Source organism: Dendrobates tinctorius, unplaced genomic scaffold (assembly GCF_039654945.1).
Source record: "Dendrobates tinctorius isolate UK_male_01 unplaced genomic scaffold, ASM3965494v1 ptg000209l, whole genome shotgun sequence".
NCBI lineage: Eukaryota > Metazoa > Chordata > Amphibia > Anura > Dendrobatidae > Dendrobates > Dendrobates tinctorius.
Window position 1 is genome coordinate 181,448 of NW_027361876.1, and position 12,000 is coordinate 193,447.

Below are 12,000 nucleotides of genomic sequence, written 5' to 3' on the forward strand. Positions count from 1 at the left end.
AACAATCTTTTGTATGGAACCTCTACCAAAAATAAAGGAAAACAGGGTAATCAAATCCGATTTATTAGTACTTTTAGTAATAAGTGGGACGATCTGAAGGGTATTGTGCGAAATCATTGGGATGTCTTGATGGTGGATCCTGTGTTACGTAAAATTCTTCCGGCTCAGCCTTCTTTTGTAGCCAAGAGATCGTTGAATTTGAGAGACACTCTAGTCCATAGTCATTTTGAACCTGGAAAACAAAATTTAAAGTCTGGAACGCCTGGCTTTTTTCCTTGCGGTTTGTGTAAGGGATGTCGGAATCATGTAAAGTCGGTCTCTTTCTCCAATTATGATGGATCACGTAATTTCGATATAAGAAAACATCTGAGTTGCAATTCTTCTGGAGTCATCTACCATGCTCAATGTCCTTGTGGAAAAATCTACATAGGAATGACCACAAGAGAGCTCAAGGTAAGAACTAGGGAACATGTTAGAGACATTGAAAAAGCCAGAAATAATGAGGATTTTACCTCTCTTAAACCCCTTCAAAGACATTTTAAATTGTCTCATGAATGTAACGCTAAAGGCCTAAAGATACAGGCCATAGATCAAGTATTTTTGGGGGCTAGGGGGGGTGATCTCACCAAAATCTTATTGCAGATAGAAAGTAGATGGATCTACCGTTTGGGTAGTTTGAGCCCCGATGGGCTCAATGAAACCTTTGGTTTTGGGGCATTTCTTTGAGCTTGATGGGTCCATGGATTGTTTCCTTCAATATACATTGGGGTTATGTTTAATGTTTTTTGCATAGCATGTCTATTGAGGGGTTTTCCTTTTCTTTTTAGGGGTTGGGTATTATTTTATTTATTTTATTATTAAAATTGGTTATTTTTATTATTTTAGTATTTGGACATTTGGTCATCTTTTGCTGTCTTCTGATGTGGTTATTCGGAGCAGTCTTTACTTGCAGAAGTCCATTTAAGAAAGAATTAAAGAACAAGAAACGAAGAACAAAGAATATATATAAAAAAATGTTTTAATATAGATAATAAAGTTATTAAAGTTATATGTGTGGTATTTTAGAAAGGTGGATGTATATTTGGACCATATGTATCATATCATATGTTAATGGTATGGCAAGTATGGATTGTTATTGACCTTCATTATATGTAGGTCTTTTTGTCATTGGCCATAGTTTTATGGGCACTATAAATTATCACTAATTGTTATGATTTATCTTTTCTATATAAGTATTTTCTGATTGGTATTAATTATCTGTATTAATAATACTATGATATTACTAATAAATTTATTTGTTACTTTGGGGCACGTGCACTATTCATAATATTGGAGTATTTATTCTTTTTTAATAAATACTGAATTTTTTATTTCTATTTTTTGTTTGGGGTATAAAAACGGATATAATAATTCATGCAACTCTTTTTAGTTAGTTATTTTTGAAGACAGTGCGCATGCATGGTCGGCATTCCGTGTACTTCTTGCAGCGCTATTATAATGATCCACATGAATGCATGTGTGGGTCATTCAGCGCATGCTCAAGAAGTAGTTTTGTTACTTCGGAATATGCTGGACTGGTGCATGCGCCGTAATGTCTTCTGTGCACTTAGATTATCTCACCACATCGGACACTGCACTGCGCACTCCCGGAAGTATGGGGTCACATGATAGGGATTCAGCTTATTGATTGGCCGTATATGGGTATAAGAGGAGATCCCTAATTAGGTTTGGGTACGCTCCCGGAAGAAGCTAGAGGGCGAAACGCGCGTCGGGGCGCGGGGATTCCTGCACAGGACCATTTATCTCTGCATGATCGGTTTCAGGTAATTACTAGCCTGGTGATTTCTTTATTATGTTATCCTATTGGTGACAAGCTCTTTCCTGTTTATGCCATATTGGTACTTTATTATTGTGGGGATTTATTCTTTTCCGATGGTTTTATATGGTACTGATATTGTGTCTCTACGTCTGGAATTATACAAGGTGTTTGTACCTTAAACTTTAATATACAGAGTGAGACATATGATTATATATTAAAAAAGTCGGAGATGCCCTATAACGATAAGACAAGATTGTTTTTTTGTTTGGGAGAGCTATAATATTGGATTTTTGTCATTTATTATGCAGGGATATTATGATTATTCATAGAAGAATATTTGTCTGTATTTATGGCCTGTGCAATTTTCCCCGTTGGGGTATGTTATTGGTCAAGTGTTATGTAGTCTGCAATTTTTTATGAAAATTGGTGTATTTGATATTTAATAAAATAATATTATTATTAATATGGTTAGCTGGTTCGCTTCTTTTTGGGATAATTAGTGTATTCCTCTTATCCCTATGTGTATTATTGTGTCTGAAGTGCCAAAATAGTTGTAAGGACAGTTTAGTGTCTTGATTCTTGGAGACTAGTCTGATTCCTGCTTCCCAAAGATAAGTTTTTGCTCTGCTATTGAACTTATTAGTTTTGGTTTTGTTTACCTTGTTTTCTGAGTTCAGCCATCCCCGGCTGGGGGTGTGCTGGATTCTTTTTCCTTGATCAGTGTTCTCTTTTGCTCTGCTTTCAGAATATTCTGAGTGCTGATATAGGGTTTGAAGTCTAGTGACTTCAGGGTCCTTTTTGCTTATCAGTTGTGTTGGTAATATTTTTAGCAGGGTTTTCTTGGATTGCAGACAGCAGCTTTTCTGTCCTGTCCTTTTTAGTTAGCTTGGGCCCCATCGTTTGCTCAACCTATCTTTCTATCTGTGTTAGTGTTTTCATCTTGCTTCACCATCATTATATGTTGGGGGCTGCCTATTGCTTTGGGGTCTGCTCTGGGGCAGTCAGTTTTTCCCTTTTCTCTCTTTAGGCTTATTTAGATCTCCGGCTGTGACGAGGTGTCTAGGATCACTGTAGGAACACTCCACGGCTACTGCTAGTTGTATGATAGGATTAGGGGTCTGCAATCCGCTAGTTTCCAACCTCTCTGATTTTCTGGGCTGAGCTTGTGTTTTGTTTTTTCCTCCTCGGTGACTCAATCATAACAGAATCACCAGCCATACCACAGATTCTAGGGTACTCAAAAGCAGGAAGGAATTGTTAAAAAAAAAAAATAAAGTGTCAGAATTTTTTTTTGTGTGTGTATATTTTTTCCTCTTTTTCTCTGAGGCCGTAGGAGGAATTTTTTTTTTTCTGATGGAGTTTAAGCAATTGTCTGATCGTGTGGAGCAGCTTGCTGCTGAAGTGCGAGGAATTTCCGCCTATCTTGCTCATTCACACGCTGCTGAACCAAAAATCCCCACTCCTGATGTGTTTTTTGGGGATCAGTCTAAATTTTTGAATTTTAAGAATAATTGTAAATTATTTCTTGCCTTGAAGCCTAACTCATCGGGGAACTCTGCGCAGCAGGTTAAAATTGTCATCTCCTTTTTGCGCGGCGATCCCCAGGATTGGGCGTTTTCTTTAGTACCAGATGATCCTATTCTAACTAATGTGGACGCATTTTTTCAGGGCTTGGGGTTGTTGTATGATGTATGCGATTGATCAAGCTGAAAAGACCCTGTTGGCATTGAGCCAGGGTCAAGATTCTGCAGAACTGTACTGTCAAAAATTCCAAAAGTGGGCGGTCCTCACCACTTGGAATGATGGTGCCTTGGCAGCTCTCTTTCGGAAGGGTTTGTCAGAAACCGTAAAAGATACTATGGTGGGATTTCCTGTTCCCTCTGGTCTTGACGATTCTATGTCATTAGCCATTCAGGTTGATCGGCGTTTACGTGAATGTAAAATTATACGGGAAATGCTGCCACCTGTTGAACAAATGTCTGAACCTATGCAATGTGATAGAGTTTTGTCTAGGGCGCAACGTCAGGAGTTTAGAAGACATAATAAGCTGTGTTTTTTCTGTGGAGATGCCTCTCATATTATTTCTGTCTGCCCTAAACGAGAGAAACGTTTTGCACACACATTTGCTGTAGGTGGTGTACAACCTAAGTTTCTTCTGGCAATTACTCTGATCTGCTCCCTGTCTACATCTTCCGCTAAAACCTTTGTGGATTCAGGAGCGGCCTTGAACCTAATGGATTTGGATTTTGCTAAGCGTTGTGGCTTCCCTATGATGCCCCTGCGGACGCCTATTCCTTTGAGGGGTATTGATGCTACTCCGTTGGCGAAGAATAAACCTCAGTTTAGGACCCAGGTGGTAATGCGGGTCGCCCCAGACCATCAAGAAAATTGCAGATTTTTGGTGTTGCATAATTTGCATGATACCATCGTTCTGGGGTTCCCCTGGTTGCAAATCCATAATCCAGTTTTGGATTGGAAATCTGTGTCTGTGGTGAGTTGGGGTTGTCGGTGTGCTCTTGGTGACACTCCTGTTTTCTCCACCTCTCCCCAGTCGCATGAGGTTCCTGACTATTTGGCTGATTTTTATGATGTGTTTAGTGAGAGTAAGTCTGCGTCTTTGCCTCCTCATAGGAGTTATGACTGTGCAATTGAGCTGAGTCCGGGGTGTAAATTTCCCAAGGGTCGACTTTTTAATTTATCTGTACCCGAACATGAGGCTATGCATTCTTATATTAAGGAGTCGTTGGAGAAGGGTCATATTATACCATCCTCTTCACCCTTGGGTGCTGGGTTTTTTTTTGTGGCCAAGAAGGATGGTTCATTAAGGCCCTGTATTGACTATCGCTCCCTTAACAAAATTACTGTTAAATATCAGTATCCGTTACCCCTGACTTCTGACCTATTTTCTAGAGTTATAGGTGCTTGCTGGTTTACCAAGCTTGACCTCAGGGGGGCGTATAATCTTATTCGCATTAAGCATGGGGATGAATGGAAGACAGCGTTTAATACTCCGGAGGGACATTTTGAGTACCTGGTGATGCCTTTTGGGCTCACTAATGCCCCTTCTGTCTTCCAGTGCTTCATGAATTATATTTTCCGGGACTTTGTGGATAAGTTTCTGATCATCTATTTGGATGATATTTTGATCTTTTCCAGGGATTGGGACTCTCATGTGGAACATGTTCGGACTGTGTTCCGAATTTTGAGGGAAAACTCCCTGTATGTTAAGGGATCAAAATGTCTTTTTGGTGTACAGAGGATTTCATTTTTGGAATTTATTTTGTCTCCGTCAACTATTGAAATGGACCCGGCCAAGGTACAGGCCATTTATGATTGGGTTCAGCCCACTTCTTTGAAGGCTCTCCAGAAATTTTTGGGGTTTGTAATTTTTATCGTAAGTTTATAGCCAATTTTTCTGTTATTGCTAAACCATTGACTGATTTGACTAAGAAGGGCGCTGATTTGCTGAATTGGTCTCCAGAGGCTGTTTCTTCTTTTCAGGAGCTGAAGAGGAGGTTCACTTCTTCTCCGGTTTTGTGACAACCCGATGTCTCACTTTCATTTCAGGTGGAGGTGGATGCTTCAGAGACTGGTGCAGGAGCTGTTTTGTCCCAAAAGGATCCAGTAACATCTAAAATGAACCCCTGTGCCTTCTTTTCCCGAAAGTTCTCTCCTTCAGAACGCAACTATGATGTGGGGAATCGAGAACTGTTGGCCATGAAGTGGGCATTTGAGGAGTGGAGACATTGGTTGGAGGGAGCTAGACATCAAGTTGTGGTCCTCACTGACCACAAGAATTTGATCTACCTTGAGTCGGCTAAACGCTTGAATCCGAGACAGGCCAGGTGGGCCTTGTTTTTCACACGTTTTGATTTTGTGGTCTCCTTTCTTCCGGGCACTAAGAACATTAAGGCTGATGCCCTCTCTAGGAGTTTTTTGGCTGATTCTCCTGTTGTGACTAAGCCTGCTACCATCTTAGGCGAGGGGGTAGTTCTTTCTGCCATCTCGCCCGATTTGAGACGTGCTCTGGAAGAGTTTCAGGAGGACAAACCTGAGCGTTGTCCCAGTGGTAGGTTGTATGTTCCTGACCAGTGGAGGAGGAAAGTGATGTCTGAGGTTCATTGCTCCGCGTTGGCTGGTCATCCAGGTATTTTTGGTACTAGAGATTTGGTGAGTCGGTCTTTTTGGTGGCCCGCCTTGTCTCATGATGTCAGGAATTTTATGCAGTCCTGTGGGACTTGCTCCCGGTCTAAACCTTGTTCTCGCTCTAGTGGCTTGTTGATGCCTTTTCCGGTGCCCAGGAGGCCATGGACCCATATTTCAATGGATTTTATCTCTGATCTGCCTGTCTCTCAGAGGATGACTGTTATTTGGGTGATTTGTGATAGATTCTCTAAGATGGTCCATCTTGTACCACTCCCTAAGTTGCCATCTTCCTCAGAGTTGGTGCCCTTGTTTTTGCAACAGGTGGTTCGCTTGCACGGGATTCCTGAGAACATTGTATCTGACAGAGGAGTTCAGTTTGTGTCTAGATTTTGGAGGACTTTCTGTTCCAAGCTGGGAATTCAGTTGTCCTTCTCCTCTGCATTTCACCCTCAGACCAATGGGCAGACGGAGAGAACAAACCAGACTTTGGAGTCGTATTTAAGATGTTTTATTTCTGCCGATCAGGATGATTGGGTTTCATTTTTGCCCTTGGCCGAATTTGCTTTAAATAATAGAGCTAGTTCCGCCACTTTGATGTCACCTTTTTTTTGTAACTTTGGTTTTCACCCTCGATTTTCTTCAGGGCAGGTGAAGCCTTCTGCCTGCCCAGGTGTTGACACTGTGGTGGAGAGAATGCACCAGATCTGGGACCAAGTAGTGGATAAGTTGTCTCTCCCAGGAAAAGGCCCAGCGGTTTTCCAACCGGCGTAGGACCGTTGGTCCCCAGTTTAAGGTGGGTGATATGGTTTGGTTGTCATCAAAAAATATCGCTATGAAGGTGGCTTCTCCTAAGTTTAAGCCTAGATTTATTGGACCTTACAAGATTTTGGAGATTATAAATCCGGTCTCTTTTCGGTTGGCTCTTCCTGTCACATTTAAAATTCATAATGTGTTTCATAAGTCCTTGTTGAAGAGGTTTGTTGAACCAGTTGTTCCTGTGGTGGCACCTCCTGACCCTATATTGGTTGAAGGTAACATGGAATATGAGGTAGAGAAGATACTGGATTCCCGTCTGGCTAGACGGAGACTCCAGTATTTGGCTAAGTGGAAGGGTTATGGTCAGGAGGATAATTCCTGGGTCTCTGCCTCTGATATTCATGCCGAAAGATTGGTGCGTGCCTTTCATCGGGCTCACTCGGATCGCCCTGGTGGCATGGATGAGGGTTCGGTGACCCCTCCTCAAGGGGGAGGTACTGTTGTGAGTTCATTTTTCCCTTCACCATTGAGGTCTGATGAACTCCCTCCTCTGGTGAAGGAAGGTAGTGAGGCTGATTACCAAACACATGGGCAGCTAGATGATGACTGGGTGGCTGGAATTGAGGACTGGATATAAGGCTGCCGACGCCCTTCTTCCTGGCTGGTGATTTTCCTGCTGGATTCTTGGAGACCAGTCTGATTCCTGCATCTCAAAGCTAAGTTTTTCTGCTCTGCTTTGTACTCTTCAGTTTTGTTTTTGTTTTGCCTTGTTTTTTGGGAGTTCTGCCATCCCCGGCTGGGGGTGAGCTGAACTCCATTTTGGTCTCTGATCTGTTGATATTTTGCTCTGTCTTCAGAATATACCTGAGTGCAGATATAGTCTTTTGAAGCCTAGCGACTTCAGGGCCTATTTTTCCTATCAGTCGGTTGGCTCATTTTGATAGGGTTTTTGTGGATGGCAGACAGCAGCTTTCCTATCCTGTCCTATGTAGTTAGCTTGGGCCCCATCATTTGCTCAACCTATCTTTCTATCTGTGTTAATGTTTTCATCTTGCTTCACCGTCATTATATGTTGGGGGCTGCCTATTGCTTTGGGGTCTGCTCTGGGGCAGTTTAGTTTTTCCCCTTTCTGTCTTTAGGCTATATAGTTCTCCGGCTGTGATCGAGGGGTCTAGGGCACCGTAGGAACCCCCCGCGGCTACTGCTAGTTGTTGTGGATAGGTTCAGGGGTCTGCAATCCGATAGCTGCCAACCTCTCTGTTTTTTCTGGACTTAGCTGGTATTTTGTTTTTTCCTCCTTCGGTGACTCATCATAACAGGAAGGGTTATGGTCAGGAGGATAATTCCTGGGTCTCTGCCTGATCAGGTGGATTGTGACTGGGTAACTGGAACTTCTGACTGGATATAAGGCAGTCGACGCCCTTCTGAGTGGCTGGTGATTTCTCTGCTGGATTCTTGGAGACTAGTCTGATTCCTGCTTCCCAAAGATAAGTTTTTGCTCTGCTATTGAACTTATTAGTTTTGGTTTTGTTTACCTTGTTTTCTGAGTTCAGTCATCCCCGGCTGGGGGTGTGCTGGATTCTTTTTCCTTGATCAGTGTTCTCTTTTGCTCTGCTTTCAGAATATTCTGAGTGCTGATATAGGGTTTGAAGTCTAGTGACTTCAGGGTCCTTTTTGCTTATCAGTTGTGTTGGTAATATTTTTAGCAGGGTTTTCTCGGATTGCAGACAGCAGCTTTTCTGTCCTGTCCTTTTTAGTTAGCTTGGGCCCCATCGTTTGCTCAACCTATCTTTCTATCTGTGTTAGTGTTTTCATCTTGCTTCACCATCATTATATGTTGGGGGCTGCCTATTGCTTTGGGGTCTGCTCTGGGGCAGTCAGTTTTTCCCTTTTCTCTCTTTAGGCTTATTTAGATCTCCGGCTGTGACGAGGTGTCTAGGATCACCTTAGGAACACTCCACGACTAATGCTAGTTGTGTGATAGGATTAGGGGTCTGCAATCCGCTAGTTTCTAACCTCTCTAATTTTCTGGGCTGAGCTTGTGTTTTGTTTTTTCCTCCTCGGTGACTCAATCATAACAGTTGGGTTTCAGTCGCAGGGTGATCCTTTTCCTCAGCTATGCTAAGACGGGGTTGGACTGCTGCAGATGCACCCACTCATCCCTTTTGTGGCCCAGGATCTGGATAGGTCTGGGTTCCTCCCCCGACTCTTTGGCGGCTACCATGGCAGCTGTAAACTGCTTGAAGTTTGGGGTTTTATTGCTTTCGAGTTCTTCATTTGTATCTCTCTTCAGGCCTGCTTGGATGACCCAGGACAATGCCTTTGCATGCCTATTCTCGGATTTTGATTCATAGAAGATCTTATACCTGTAATTTGACATTCTGAAGACCCCTCTGTGTTCCAGAGCACCCAGCTTGGTATTTTGTAGGTGGGCAAATGAAGAAAATGAAGGGGTTTATAATCAGTCCGTATATGTACTTCCGACACAGGTATTTTGCAAACTTTTCAGTCATAGCCCATACCAGCGCCAGCAACTCCAACTTGAAAGCGCAAACAAAATGTGAGGGATGCAGGGCACTGCTACACAATACTAGATAAAGAGGTTCTCCAGAAGCATGCTAATGAACAAAGTGGAGAGAGCAAAAGAACAAAGAAACATGCCTACAAAATTGGAAACTCCCAAAATTCAGTAAAACGTGAATTGTTTTTTTTAAACAATTAACAGCGCATAAAAAAATCACAGCAGGACTCAATAAAAACATTTAAAAACAAATGATGAAAAAATATATACAGTTATGCCCATGGTATGACAATAACTAACCCACACTAAATCTTCAACAGCAATGTGAGTGACCACATATGGCTCCACACAAAAACATATTATTTAAGATGATAAACAATGTACTCAGATGGGAAAAATCAACATAGACTAGGATGGGGGCATCAGTCAGTGCCATCTTCAGAGTCTGAATAGCTACTTCTTGTTTGATGCCCCACTGGATTGGCTGCCGCTTGTTTCCACTTGTGGTTCCTCTTAATAGGTTGTTGAGCAGTGCTGCAATTTTGGCGAAGTTCTTGATGAACCTCCGGCCAGTTCCAGGATACTCTTACAGTGCTACCAACAATCCTGGGGTCATTCCCTTTCTGTAGGTTCAATCTGTACTTTCACTCCTTCTAATGACACATGGGACCACACCGGCATAGTGAGTATGGTCTGCTCCACTTGTAAGGCCACTGTAGATTCCTGGGGTACCACCACCTTGCTGAGATGCTGGGAGACATCCGGTAGACATCCGGTAACTTTTTAATCTGGCTGACCCACATGAGCTGTTGAAACACTCTCTTTCTTGCATGATGGCGAGATACTCAAGTCCAAATGTTCCTCCGTTTTCCATTGGTCAGAAATTGTCCTACTTCTTTCAAGACATTCATCCACAGGGCCACGATGGCTTTCCCTCCTCTGAGGCCTTTTACTAATATAACCCCTTTCTGCCCAGATCTTTCTCGCACACTCATACAGACATCCACACTACTCCGGGTCTTAGAGATAGGCAGATGGTTGGCGGCCGCCACTTGGATGGTTGGTTCATTTCAGGAGCGGGCAATGTCCGGTAAGTGGGCCAAGAAGTATTTCTTCAGCATAATGGTCACCTGGCTCTCGGTGTCTATCAAACAGCTAGTGCTTTGTCTAATAAATATGGCCCAAGTAGTAGTTCATTCAGAAACAATATCTTCAGAGGCTTTATCCCCTCTTTCAGGGGTGTGGAGCCCAGCAGTGTGCTCCTTGACCGTGTGGCGCATTAGTTTAACGAACTCCCCCTTTTGCCTTTCTTCCTGAGTTGATTAATTCTAGGAGATGTGTACCCTTCTTTCACAAGTCATGCATTCCACCCCATGTTCTTCTTGTGGGCGGCGGGTTTGGGGATGCTGAACGCAAGGGGGAAAATAATCCGTCTCTGACTTATCCTGATTCCAAGCCACAGGATCAGCATCTTGGTGATAGTGGGGGGTTCCTCTAATACTGCGTAATTCTCCTCTTATGTCCCGGATCATTTGCCATAGCTCCAGGACCCAATCCAGCTCTGATTTGGTGATTCCAAAACTGTTACTTCATTGCTCTGGACCATATCTGTCAGGACAAGGGCCTCTCATTCCTGCACTCTTGCCTCCGACTTCCAGGAAGCTCATATTGGGGTGATAGTGTTGGTGTTTCTTTTGGGCCTGTCTCAAGTAAGGGTCCCTTGAACCCCCAACAACTTGATCCCACAGCACTTTGTCTAGCAGTGATATGGGACATTACTTCTTGTAAAGCATTCACGAACTGAACTACGGCCTCACTCGCTCTCTAAACCCAACAGAATAGGCACATGCGTTGCTTACATAGGTCAGTGGTTTCACCATGCATGTCTTCTAAAATTCTGACCACTTTATCGACAGTGTCACGGTCCCTTGGCTGCCAGAACATAACTGTCTGTTGTGCCTCTCCATCTAGTGCTAATAGGACTAACTCTGTTATGGGATACATGCGTAACATACTCCTCAGTCGCTCCACCTAGTCCCACATTAACAAGTTGCTCTCCATAAACATTGGGAGATTGCTAAATATAGACTCCATGGGAATGCGCTCCCTGGTGGACTCGGTTACTGACTGGTCCACCATTTCCGCTCTGAAATGTTGCATCCTGCCGGCTAGTCCAGATGTAAACTGGTTACTGGGATGCAGCCCGCAGCCTGCAGACAAGGAGGATGTAACCAACTTAACTATTTATTCTTCAAGAGTAAATCTAGAAAATCGGTGATTTGAATTAGGAGTTGTTCAGGGATAGCAGGGTAATTAGAGTACAATATTCAATATACAATAATCACACAACGCAATATAACTCTGGGTCATAGATCTTGACCGGTGCAGGGCTAGGCCTCAGGTCTTGACAAGCATAGTTTGGTTTGCAGGTCTGGGTTCTGTTCACTGGTATTTTATATCAGAGGTCTGCATCACAGAAGTCACCTTATATGGTGCACTCTTTGGACCTGTCCTTCCTGCAACATTTCATCTTTCTTCTCATTTTGCAGGGTTTTGTCAGAGCAGTAGAGGGCAGTCAATAATAACAAATGGTGCACACTGCTGGGGAATGTCATCTGTCATTGCACACCGTCTTATAACAGCTACACCCATTTACTGTTCAGAGAAATCTGGTCAAATGTTGTGTTCATGGAAGAATTGTGACCAAGAAGCCATGTCTTAGAAGTAGAAAGTCGAAAGAGACTCAACTGTACACAAA